Here is a 14,029-nt window from a genome sequence, read left to right on the forward strand (position 1 = left end):
AGGATTCACATTTGCAATGCCAGCAGCAAAAGAGACAGCCCGAGTGGTCACTGAATTCCTTATACAAGCTTTTGCAATTATGGGTGTGCCACAAGCAATAAAAACAGACAATGGACCTGCATATACGTCCAAACATTTTACACACTTTTGTGCACAGTATAAGATTTTACATACCACGGGCATACCCTTTAATCCTCAAGGGCAGGCAATAGTAGAGAGAAGAAACAGAGATATTAAGACACTCCTCCAAAAACAAAAGAAAGGGGGAGCCACAGGTAGCCCTAGGGAACTTCTAAATTTAGTTCTCTATACCATTAATTTTCTAATTTTTGACAAAGATGCGCTGGCTCCAGCAGACAGGTTTTATAACCCACCAGAAGGGCAGTGTCCAGTGAGAGCATCTCCACTGTCCTTAGATAATCGCCAGGTGATGTGGAGAGATCCAGAAAGTGGTGAATGGAAGGGACCAGATAGGTTAACTGCCTGGGGGAGAGGGTTTGCTTGTATTTCTTCAGCAGGAGAAGGAATCAGATGGGTGCCAACAAGTCATATTCGCCTTGTCCATCAGAGAGAGACAGAAAAAGAGAAAGACCTCAAAATAAAGGAAAAGATCTAAGAAACATCTGACACTGAAAGAGCATGGATAATAAGAAGACTGTTAAAGAACTTTAAAATCAGCAGGAATCATTGGACTTCCTCACACAAGATGAGACTAATGGACAATGGACTTATGGACATTTATAAATTTTCAATTTATGATTATGTTATATACTTCTAGCATGTGTTACGTTACTATGTTACTATGTGCTTATGTAATTTATGTAATTATCTGTAATACTTCCCATATTGATGGATTTATGTTTCAAGGTCATGACTGTCCTATGTTCTAAATCAAAAGAAAGGGGGAGATGTTAGGATTACTAAGTGAGAACTGAGGTTTTCTGGACAATTACAAGGTGAGAACTCAGGTTGACTTGATATCCCACCTTTGTTATTTAGTACTCATGTGATCTTGGATAAGTCATATAAATTTTCTAAGCCTCAACTGACTCTTCTATGAAATGGGCTCCAATCCTGACTCTCCAGGCTTCTTTTTTTTACCATAACCCAGAATCCTGGAAGATCATTTTGCCTCAGTAGTAAGGTAAGTCCTCCTGGACTCCATTTTAAGGAGAGTGCTCAAACCAGTCATGTTCTCTCCTCCATTCCTCTCTGGATTTTGCTCCTGGATCTCTAGACTTTTTCTTTTACCATTTCTCCTTTAGGCATTTTTGTCCCCTTTTTTTCAGCTCCCTTTTAAGTGCTATCTTCTTCCACTAAAATGCAAATTCCTTAAGGACAAGGACAATCTTCCTTTTTTATTATATTTGTATTCTTGTATTTGTCATATTTGTATTTTACCTCAGCACCTGGCACATGATGAGCATTTAAAAAATACTTATTGATTTGTCTTGAATAGATGGCCTCTGAGATCTATCACAGCTCTAGCTATATGATTCTGTGGGATAGTCATAAAATATGTGGAAACAATCATCACACTTTTACTAAAATGTCTAATCCAAGTTAGACATCCAGTTAATCTGCATATGACATTGCTCAAATACTCTTTGCTTTCTCAGTAACCTTTTGCTATACATGGTTCAGTTCAATATTTTTCATACAATATAATGCTCAGAATTAAATACAACATTCCACATGTGGTCTGAATATAACTGAGTGGATTGAAGCTATTATTAAGTCATATACCCTGTGGGCCCTTAATGAATATTAATTGATGGATTGTGATAATGATGAAGTGAGTGGAGAAACAAAACAATTGAAGTACTAAGGCATTTTCCAGGAAATAATGATTTGATGTGAAGAATTGATGTCCTGATAAATAGCCAAGGACCATTAATCTCAGCCTACCACAAATCTCTTAGGAAATGCCCTAGTCAAAGGTCATTATTCTACACTGAGGAGGGACAAATGAAGATTAATAAGCCTATGGATTTTTTGTATGAGTTATGGAACTTCAATTGGCATGTAGAGGGTAAAGCTCTCAAATTAATGCCTTCTGTAAATTTCTAGTAGGAGTCTTTAAAAAGAAAAAAAATTCAATTAAAAAATTTTCAGTTCTTTATCCTCTTAGAAAATGGAACTTAAAGAATCCCAAATTAAAGAGCAGTGATATTTTTTAGTTATGCTCAATTCCTTTGTCAATTTATGATAGAGATAAAATCACAGACTGATGTCCTTAAGTGGAAGATCTAGGTGTGAAGACAGACCAATCTTGGGACCACAACCTTTAGTCAATCTTTCATAGATCAAACAAAATTAACCAAATTGAATATTTGGGTCATCCAAAGTTGGTAGACTCTGTGGATGGGTGAAGAGAGAAACTTAAACGGTGTGATTTAAAAGACACCTAATCTAACACCTAATCTGTCAACAGAGATAGAAGAAAGCTCAGAGGTACCATTCCAGTCCTTAGCCCTATTTTAAAGAATTAGGCAGTTTGTCTAAGGTCATATGGACAAGAAACAAAAGGGCTAGAATTTGACCTTTTGTTTTTTCTTCCTTATTACATGGACTAAACAAGGGCCATTGTTCAAAAGTGAGATTGAGCAAATTTGTCTTTCAAAGGTGCTAGGCTCTTTTGCTTTATTCTTTCCTCTCCCTCTTAATGGCAGTTCCTATATATATATATACATATATATACATATATATATATATATATATATATATATATACCTCTTCCTTTCCCATGGTCAATAAATGTTCTCCTACTTCTACTTTCTCTCCACTAATTCTGGGTCCAGAAAAGGAATTAGAAAAGCATTCACACTCAAGCATAAATGGCCAACAAAAAGACAAATGTTACCTACTCCTTGAGGAACTTGGGTTTTCTCATGGAGAAAAAAGAGCCTTAAGCAGAAGGAAAGCTCATATTATTATACTTTAGGCGTGTGTGTGTGTGTGTGTGTGTGTGTGTGTGTATGTGTGTGTGTGTGTGTGTTGGTAAGAGTGTGGGGACCACATCAAGGAAAGCTTTCTGTCCTTTTTCCTCTGTCCTAGACTTACTTAAATGAGTATAAAATAATTATCTCTAAGATAAGATAAAAGATTCAGTTTGCCAAAACTATGGATGGGGCAGAGAAAAACACTGGGCAAACTGAAACAATGGTTGAAAATCCTGAGCTTTATTAATGTTCTTAAGTAAAGAAAATGGAAAGATTTATTTATTCTAAAGCACAGGTCTGAAAATGTCACTCCTCTGCTTAAAAACTTTCAGAGGCTCTCAATTTTGTATATAAAAAAGCCTTTAACAACCTGACTTTCATTTAACTTTCTAGATATCTCTCACATTATGCTAACCCATTCTCTATTCCAACCAGATTAGCCCATTAGTTTTTTTTTTTTTTTCCTACACATGACAGTCTATCTCTAGTGCTACAATTCTACACAGGCCTAGAATGTTCTTTCTCACCTTTGCCTCTCAGACTCCTTACCTTCCTTCAAGATTCAGCTCATATGCCATCTTTGATAAGAAAAAGTACCCCTCTCTTAGTGTCTCCCCCTCAAAAAAAAGAAAAAAAAAAGCCTTTATTTTCTAAGTATTCTGCACTCTCTAACCCAGGTATAAGTTGTTTCCACTTCGTAGAGGGCAAATCTAACTATCTCATTTTTGTAACACCAAAAAATAATAATAATAATAATACAAGCTAGTATTTATATAACAGCTTACTTTGCAAAGCCCTTTACATGTTATATCTCATCTGATCTTCAAGAAAATCCTCTGAGGTAAATATTATTATCATCACCATTTTAGAAAACAGGTTGGAAGGTAAAAAATCCTTAAGCTACACAGTTAATAAATGTCTCGAGGAGGATTCAAAATCTCTCAAGTATTCATTGTCACTTAGTTGCTTTTGTATCCTTAGAACCCAACATAATGTCTTTCATTTAATGGATACTTAATAAATGCTTATTAAATTGACTGTAGATAGCAGAGAATCCATTAATATGTCAGCAATTTTTAAATGATGTATAAGGACTTAGGCTAAATCACAGCTCAGGTGCAGTGTCAGAGATTAACAACAGAGCACTATGCCAAATACCGTGTTTCCCCGATAATAAGACACTGTCTTATTTTTTTTTTGGACAGAAAAACACCAGAGGGCTTATTTTCAGGGGAGGGCTTATTTTAATGAACATTGACAGCAATTTTAATAAACAGGTAAATGTGAATAAAAAAATGTACCTTTATTCAATAATGATCGTATCATCTTCTTCAACAACATCATCATAAGTGTCCGTACCCTGAATTCAGTCCTGGATGTCTTGCGCCTCCATTTCCTTCAGAAGAAGTGGACCCAATCTGTCATGTCCAGCAATATCACTGCTGCAGCTCTGATTGGATGCAGCTCAGAGCGCGGCATGTGCTTCATGTGGAGGGGGGGGAGGAACGGGGACGACGGTGCATACAGAGGGTACCATAATGTAGTGTGTAGCGCAGGGGATCACCTTCACTACAGTAGCAATCTCAATAGGGCTTATTTTCGGGGGAGGGCTTATTTTAGAGGAATCTTACACAGTAAGGGGAGGGCTTATTTTCGGGATAGGTCTTATTATCGGGGAAACACGGTATAACCAAAGGGCACCATTGGATACAAAGTTTCACTCATCTTCTGACTGCCAGAGATACTCTACTGTATTAGGGATGTATTGTTATAGACTGAACCAAGCATCCATCCAGGTGAGTCATAACTGATAGTGGGATTATTTGATTCAGAGTTGAGAGGGAAATTGAGGTCCATCATAGTTAAAAAGTAAGATTTGAGTCATTACAGAAGACGCTGATCTCTATTTGTATCATCAAACAACAGATACTCATTTTTTCAGTTCCCTTCCCTGATGACCCTCACATTAATCAGTGTAAGTCTAGTTCTGACCCTAGGGCCTGGCCTCAGTCCCTGAAATTCCCACCTTATAATCATTGCTCAGTTGAGTCGGTGTTTCTAATGCCACTGACAAATGTAAATGTATTACTTAGAAGGCGTAAAATATTAACTCATCAGTATCCATTAGATGAAGAATGCCTACTGTCTAGAATAAAATATAGAATGAAATGGACAATCTATAGAGCTTGTGCATCATTAGAATTTATCAAGGATAGCCACTGAGTAAGGACACTGAAATGGACCTAGGATTAAATAAGATGAAGACAGAAAATCAGATAACCTTTGGGAAACTACAGCTCCCTTAATGACCTCAGACTTCTCCCTGCAGCTAAGGACTACCTGGTTTATATCAATCATTTCTTGGGGTTGTATGGCTGTAAGTCATGAAATAACACTGTGTTTGAAGAATTAAAGATGAATACCTTTCACAGAACAAAAGATAGGTGAATAGTGGGTATGAGCAGGCTGCAAAGCAGAACAAATAAGGAAGTACAAAGAAGAAATGGAACAAAGAGTGTCGGTAGAGAAAGACATGATTGGAATAGTAGTTGGGCTAGTCACAGAGGCAAAGTGAGAAATAGTCAATTGATAGCTGATATATGGACCACTGATGCTCTGGACTCCTCTTCATGTTCAAGGAAAAAAAAAAACAAAAGAGGAAAAAAAGCAAAGAAGTATGAGTATACAAACACATATATACAAATTTATATTTGCATACTCTGAATGCAAACTGAAAATGATATTTAGCTAGCATGGGGATTTTTCCAATAATATTTCTCCTAACAAGAAATAGTCAGTTGGTCTTTAATAACTATCTAGCCCAAAACTTAATTAATTCAACAAATGAAACAAATATAAAAATTCATAGACACACATACACATTGGGTGGATGCCCTTTTTTGAATTTGTGGGAGAATAGAGTCCACAAAATGAAGTAAAAATGATTTGCAGTCTGTAGAGTAAAAAGGAACCTCAATGATGAGATCACAAATCCATTCAAGAGTATTTTCATATCTCTTAATACTTATTCTACATTGGTTGCTCATTCTCAAAGAGGACCAAAATGATATCATTATGTTAGAGCCAAGTTACAATGTGATTGACAATGGCTGATAAGATCAATATAAACTCAGAATGCTCTACCCTGTTTTAAGCACCAATAGTCCACGTGAACATTTGGGGTGCATTCTCTAACTTTGCACATCTCACATTTCTTTTGGGCTACTTAAATTCTGCCTTGCTCATAGAATACAGCATCTTCTTTGATGAGGGTACATCATACTGGGTGGTCCTGTGCCAGTGTCTCCCATGTCATGCAATAAGTTTTAATGTTTTTAGCCTATTGGTGGCCAGTTAGTATCATATTGGTCATGTAGTCCTTAAGAAAGAAATCTAGCTAATAAAATCCCAGGATATCTTGGGAGGACTCAGAGGTGCAAAAGAGGAAATAAATGCTTTTAAGAGCACCTGTAGATAAGAATATGATACCCCATGTGAGCAGAGGAAGGAAGGAAAAAGGAAGAAAGGAAGGAAGGAAGGAAGGAAGGAAGGAAGGAAGGAAGGAAGGAAGGAAGGAAGGAAGGAAGGAAGGAAGGAAGGAAGAGGAGGGAGAAAAGAGGGGAGGGAGAAAGGGGAAGAAAAAAGAGATGGAGAAAGGGAAAGAGAGAGGGAGGGAGGAAAATGTCTTCCAACTGACAAATTCCAGGCCACAGAGGAGGTTGTTTGTTCTTCATTCTTGAAGAGGTCTGTGACATTAGGGAGATGATGCCTTGACATGCAAGTGAATTGGATTTCAGTGAGGGAGGACTGTGCAAGGTCACCTGCCTCCTTTTCCCCTCCAGTGGCATCTAGGTCTGGTAGCCAGATATAGATCAGGAAGACTGGAGATGGACCTGGATGAAAGGGGAGATCTTGGCCTTTTTTTTTTTTTTTATTATATATATATATATATATTTTATAATATTATTCCTTGTATTCATTTTTCCAAATTATCCCCCCTCCCTCTAATCCCTCCCCCCGACGACAGGCAATACCATACATTTTACATGTGTTACAATATAGTCTAGGTACAATACATGTGTGTGAATATCATTTTCTTGTTGCACAATAAACATTAGAATCCGAAGGTACATGCAATCTGGGCAGACAGATATTAGTGCTAACAATTTACATTCACTTCCCAGTGTTTCTTCTCTGGGTGTAGCTACCTCTGTCCATCATTGATCAACTGGAAGTGAGTTGGATCTTCTTTATGTTGAAGATTTCCACTTCCATCAGAATACATCCTCATACAGTATTGTTGTTGAAGTGTACAGTGAGCTTCTGGTTCTGCTCATTTCACTCAGCATCAGTTGATTTAAGTCTCTCCAGGCCTCTCTATATTCCTCCTGCTGGTCATTTCTTACCGAGCAATAATATTCCATAACCTTCATATACCACAATTTACCCAACCATTCTCCAACTGATGGACATCCATTCATTTTCCAGTTTCTAGCTACAACAAAAAGAGCTGCCACAAACATTTTGGCACATATATGTCTCTTTCCGCTCTTTAGTATTTCTTTGGGATATAATCCCAGTAGTAGCGCTGCTGGGTCAAAGGGTATGCACAGTTTGATAACTTTTTGGGCATAATTCCAGATTGCTCTCCAGAATGGCTGGATTCTTTCACAACTCCACCAGCAATGTATTAGTGTCCCAATTTCCCCACATCCCTCCAACATTTGTCATTATTTGTTCCTGTCATCTTAGCCAATCTGACAGGTGTGTAGTGGTATCTCAGAGTGGTCTTAATTTGCATTTCTCTGATCAGTAGTGATTTGGAACACTCTTTCATGTGAGTGGATATAGTTTCAATTTCTTCCTCTGAGAATTGTCTGTTCATATCCTTTGACCATTTATCAATTGGAGAATGGTTCGGTTTCTTATAAATTATGGTCAGTTCTCTATATATTTTGGAAATGAGACCTTTGTCAGAACCTTTGTTTTTAAAAATATTTTCCCAATTTGTTACTTCCCTTCTAATCTTGTTTGCATTAGTATTATTTGTACAGAAACTTTTTAGTTTGATGTAATCAAAATCTTCTATTTTGTGATCAATAATGATCTCTAGTTCTCCTCTGGTCATAAATTCCTTCCTCCTCCACAAGTCTGAGAGGTAGATTATCCTCTGTTCCTCTAATCTATTTATTATCTCCCTCTTTATGCCTAAATCATGGACCCATTTTGATCTTATCTTGGTATATGGTGTTAAGTGTGGATCCATATCTAATTTCTGCCATACTAATTTCCAGTTTTCCCAACAGTTTTTTTCCGAATAATGAATTTTTATCCCTAATGTTGGAATCTTTGGGTTTGTCAAAGATTAGATTGCTATAGATGTACCCTTTTTTGTTCTTTGTATCTAATCTGTTCCACTGATCTACCGGTCTATTTCTTAGCCAATACCAAATGGTTTTGGTGACTGCTGCTATATAATATAGCTTTAGATCAGGTACACTTAGACCACCTTCCTCTGAGTTTTTTTTCATTAGTTCCCTTGCAATTCTTGACCTTTTATTCTTCCATATGAATTTTGTTGTTATTTTTTCTAGGTCATTAAAATAGTTTCTTGGGAGTCTGATTGGTATAGCACTAAATAAATAGATTAGTTTGGGGAGTATTGTCATCTTTATTATATTCGCTCGGCCTATCCAAGAGCACTGAATGTCTTTCCAATTATTTAAATCTGATTTTATTTTTGTGGCAAGTGTTTTGTAATTTTTCTCATATAATTCCTGACTTTTCTTTGGTAGATGGATTCCCAAATATTTTATACTCTCAATATTTGTTTGGAATGGAATTTCTCTTTGTATCTCTTGCTGTTGCATTTTGTTAGTGATATATAAAAATGCCGAGGATTTATGTGGATTTATTTTGTATCCTGCCACTTTGCTGAAATTTTGAATTATTTCTAGTAGCTTTTTAGCAGAGTCTTTGGGGTTCTCTAAGTATACCATCATGTCATCTGCAAAAAGTGATAGTTTAATTTCCTCATTTCCTACTCTAATTCCTTGAATCTCTTTCTCGGCTCTTATTGCCGAGGCTAGCGTTTCTAGTACTATATTGAATAGTAATGGTGATAGTGGGCAACCTTGTTTCACTCCTGATCTTACTGGGAAAGGTTGCAGTTTATTTCTATTGCATATTATGCTTACTGACGGTCTTAAATATATACTCCTGATTATTCTAAGGAATAATCCATTTATTCCTATACTCTCAAGAGTTTTTAGTAGGAATGGATGTTGGATTTTGTCAAATGCTTTTTCTGCATCTATTGAGATGATCATATGGTTCTTATTAATTTGATTATTAATATGGTCAATTATATTAATAGTTTTCCTAATATTAAACCAGCCCTGCATTCCTGGAATAAATCCTACTTGATCATAGTGTATTATCTTGGAGATGATTTTCTGAAGTCTTTTTGCTAATATCTTATTTAAGATTTTAGCATCAATATTCATTAAGGAGATTGGTCTATAATTTTCTTTCTCAGTTTTCGATCTACCAGGTTTAGGTATCAGTACCATGTCTGTGTCATAAAAGGAGTTTGGTAGGACTCCTTCATCCCCTATTTTTTCAAATAATTTATATAACATTGGGGCTAATTGTTCTTTAAATGTTTGGTAGAATTCACATGTGAATCCATCTGGCCCTGGGGATTTTTTCCTGGGGAGTTGATTAATAGCTTGTTCTATTTCTTTTTCTGAAATGGGACTATTTAAGCAATTTATCTCCTCCTCTGTTAATCTAGGGAGCCTATATTTTTGGAGAAAGTCATCCATTTCACTTAAGTTATCAAATTTATTGGCATAAAGTTGGGCAAAGTAACTCCTTATTATTTCTCTAATTTCCTCTTCATTGGTGGAAAGATCCCCCTTTTCATTTGTAAGACTATCAATTTGATTTTCCTCTTTCTTTTTTTTGATCAGATTTACCAAAGGTTTACCTATTTTATTGGCTTTTTCATAAAACCAACTCTTGGTTTTATTTATTAATTCAATAGTTTTTTTACTTTCAATTTTATTGATTTCTCCTTTTAATTTTTGTATTTCGAGTTTAATTTTTGGTTGGGGGTTTATAATTTGGTCTTTTTCTAGCCTTTTAAGTTGTAAGCCCAATTCGTTAATCTTCTCTTTCTCAATTTTCTTCAGATAAGCCTCTAAAGATATAAAATTTCCCCTTATTACTGCTTTAGCTGCATCCCAAAGATTTTGATATGATGTCTCATCATTATCATTATCTTGGGTGAAATTGTTAATTGTTTCTATAATTTGCTCTTTCACCCAGTCATTCTTTAAGATGAGATTATTCAGTTTCCAATTACTTTTTGGTCTATTTACCCCTAACTTTTTACTGAATGTAGCTTTTATTGCATTGTGATCTGAGAAGAAGGCATTTATTATTTCTGCCTTCCTACATTTAATTTTGAGATCTTTATGTCCTAATATATGGTCAATTTTTGTATAGGATCCATGAACTGCTGAGAAGAAAGTATATTCCTTCCTATTGCCATTCAGTTTTCTCCAAAGGTCTATCATACCTAGTTTTTCTAATGTTCTATTTACTTTTTTAATTTCTTTCTTGTTTGTTTTGTGGTTTGATTTGTCTAAATCTGAGAGTGCAAGGTTGAGATCTCCCACTATTATGGTTTTACTGTCTATTTCTTCTTGCAGTTCTCTTAACTTTTCCTTTAGAAAGTTAGATGCTATACCACTTGGTGCATATATGTTTAGTATTGATATGGCTTCATTATTTATGCTACCTTTCAGCAGGATATAGTTTCCTTCCTTATCTTTTTTAACGAGATCTACTTCTGCTTTTGCTTGATCTGAGATAAGGATAGCTACCCCTGCTTTTTTGGCTTTACCTGAAGCATAATAGCCTCTGTTCCAACCTTTTACCTTTACTCTGTATGTATCTCCCTGCTTTAAGTGTGTTTCCTGTAGGCAACATATTGTAGGGTTCTGCTTTTTGATCCAATCTGCTATCCGTCTCCGTTTGATGGGATCGTTCATCCCATTTACATTTACAGTTAAAATTACTAATTCTGTATTTCCTGCCATCGTATTATCCCCAGATTATGCTTTTTTTCCCTTGACCCCCCTGATCCCCCTCCCCGATATTTAATTTACAGACCCCCCCTTGTGACGCGCAACCCTCCCTCTTTTTTTTTTTTTTTTTTTTTAGGATCCCTCCCCCCTCCCTCCAAGTCCCTTCACTTATTCTCCTTTTCCTTTTCCCTTTTCCTCTCCCCCCTTTTAATGAGGTGAGAGAAAATTCTCTGAAAAACAAATATGTTAATTATTTACTCTTTGAGCCTCTTCTGATGAGAGTAAGATTCACACAATGATTCTCCCCCTCACTAAGTTCCCTCAGATATAGTGTATTTTCTATGTCTCTTCCTGGGATGTAGTTTCCCTCTTTTTATCACTCCTTCCCCTTTTTCTGAACCGACCTCCTTCCCTTTACTACACCCCCCTTTTTTTCTTTTATATCAGTAAAATCAAATTATCCTTGAGTATTTTTTATATACCCACAACAGAGTTACAGTTCTCAAGGGTTCTGTGTACCTTTTTCTGTTTCTCTTCAGTCTTGTGGATGTAGATCAAATTTTTTGTTTAAGTCTGGTTTTTTTCTTAGAAACATATAGAATTCCTCTGTTTCATTGAATGACCATCTTCTTCCATGGAAAAAGATGCTGAACTTAGCTGGGTAGTTCATTCTTGGTTGCAGTCCTTGATCTTTTGCCTTTCGGAATATCAGGTTCCAGGCCCTTCTATCTTTTAATGTGGAGGCAGCCAGATCTTGGGTGACCCTTATTGTGGCACCTTGGTATTTAAATTGTTTTTTTCTAGCTGCTTGCAGGATTTTCTCCTTTGTGTGGTAATTCTGCAGCTTAGCCACAATATTCCGTGGTGTTCTTTTTTTAGGGTCTATTTCAGAAGGAGTTCGATGAATTCTTTCCACATCTACTTTCCCTTCTGTTTCTATTATCTCTGGACAGTTCTCTTTGATAATTTCCTGTAAAATAGAATCTAGGCTCTTTTTTTGGTCATAGTTTTCTGGAAGTCCAATAATCCACAGATTATCTCTCCTAGATCTATTTTCCAGGTCTATAGATTTTCCCAGTAAGTATTTGACGTTGTTCTCCAGCTTCTCATTTTTTTTGTTTTGTTTGACTGATTCTTGGGTTCTCTGTGAATCATTCATTTCTATTTGTTCCATCCTGACTTTTAAGGAGTTATTTTCTTCTTTCACAGTTTTTAGTTCTTTTTGTAAATGCCCAATTTCGTTTTTAAATGAATTATTTTGCTCTATTGAATTTTTTTCCATTTCCCTAATTTTTTTTTGAGAATTATTTTCTTTTTCCAATTCAGAAATTCTATTTTCTTGAGACTTTTTTATCTTTTCCAATTCAGAAATCCTACTTTCCTGTGTTTTTTTAACCTTTTCTAATTCACTAATTTTGTTTCCCTGCATCTCCTGTGAATTCTTTATTTTTTCCAACTCCAATTTCAGGACGTTGTTATTCTCTATCATAACTTCCCTTTCCTTTCCCCATTTTTCTTCGCTCTCCCTCAATTTTTTAAGAGCTTCTTCTAGGAGAGAGTTATGTGATGGGGGGCAGGAATCGTTCCCCTTTAGGTTGTTGTCTGCTGATTCTCTGCTGTCAACTTCCTCGGGGTTGGATACCCGCTCTTTCTCTGTATAGAAGGAATCTATGGTTTTTCTAGCTTTTTTGCTCATACTTAAAAATCTTTTGGGGTCTGTCCCTGGGGTAGGAAATTATTTACTTCTTTACCAGCTTCCTCCCAGACTGGATGGATGCAGAGGCTCCTGCACCTGAGCTAAGAGAGAGCTCTGGGAGAGAGTTCCCCACCCCCTCCCTGGAAGTGCCTCAGAGGTGATTAGCACTACTGTGCTTCGAGGGCGTAGAATAGTGAAGACAGCACGAAGCCCAGCCTATGTGTCCGGGTGGGGAGTGGATGTCTGCAGCAGGTGACGTGAGAAGCCCCTGTGCTCAAACTGGAAGTGTCTGCCAGAAACCGCGGTCCCTAGTTCAAAGGTTCCGCTTCTCTGGGACTTCCTGGAGCTGAGTTCCACTCCCTCCAGCTAAGCTAGGCAGTGTGTGTTGCCTTGGGCCGTATCCACCCACTTGTCAATCTCTTAACTATTCTCAGGAGGTAGCTGAGGCCACACCCCCTGGTGCCAAGAGATTTGCTGAGTCTCCCCCAGGATCGGGGAAAATCTAATTTGAGTTTTAAAATATTTTGGCTTTCTCTTCTGAACTGCTAAATAATTAGCAGAGAAGAGCTAACAGCCTGTGCCAGATTCCTTTACCTCAGTGGCTTCTCTGATCCCAGAGCCCCTCCCAGCGCAATGGGCGCAGTGTGCCCCTACCCCACCGTCTGTGCTGGTCTCTCTTCTTCCTCCCCTGAGAACTGACCTTCTCTGTTGAAACTCCAGATTCTCTTCAGCTGGTAAGTCGTGCTTCCAGTCCTTGTGGTATCTATCAGTCCTGAGCTAATTCTGAGACTTAATTTATCTAATTGGTTGTGAGGGAGTGAGGACGTTCACTGAGTCGTGTGTTTCTTCTCCGCCATCTTGAGATCTTGGCCTTTTTAAGCTAAGGACTTCAATAGGTTTAAATTTGGCTGAGGCTATACCCATTCAGTGATTAAGGCTGGGTAGCAATTGAGGTGAAGAATCTCCTCTTTCAGTTTTCTTTAATTTTCATTTTCTTTTCTAATGATTTGGAATATTCTTCATATGATTATTTGTAGCTTGGATTTATCCCTTTTGAATGGAATAGATGAAGATTTCTCAGAAGACTGTAGGCTAAAGTGAAGCAGACACTGGGCCTAAGTTGCAGGAAGTTACAGGAAGGACATCATGCAGCAGAATCTGCATAGCCACATTAGCAGTGCTCATACCAAATAAGGAGGTATAAGGGTTAAAAAGCCTTTAGAAGCAAGGAATGCAGTTCAAGGCATGTGGGAGGACCTGAGGGATGAGAGGTTCAGAGGCGCAGGCCAGTCCTA

Source organism: Sminthopsis crassicaudata, chromosome 1 (assembly GCF_048593235.1).
Source record: "Sminthopsis crassicaudata isolate SCR6 chromosome 1, ASM4859323v1, whole genome shotgun sequence".
NCBI classification, from domain to species: domain Eukaryota; kingdom Metazoa; phylum Chordata; class Mammalia; order Dasyuromorphia; family Dasyuridae; genus Sminthopsis; species Sminthopsis crassicaudata.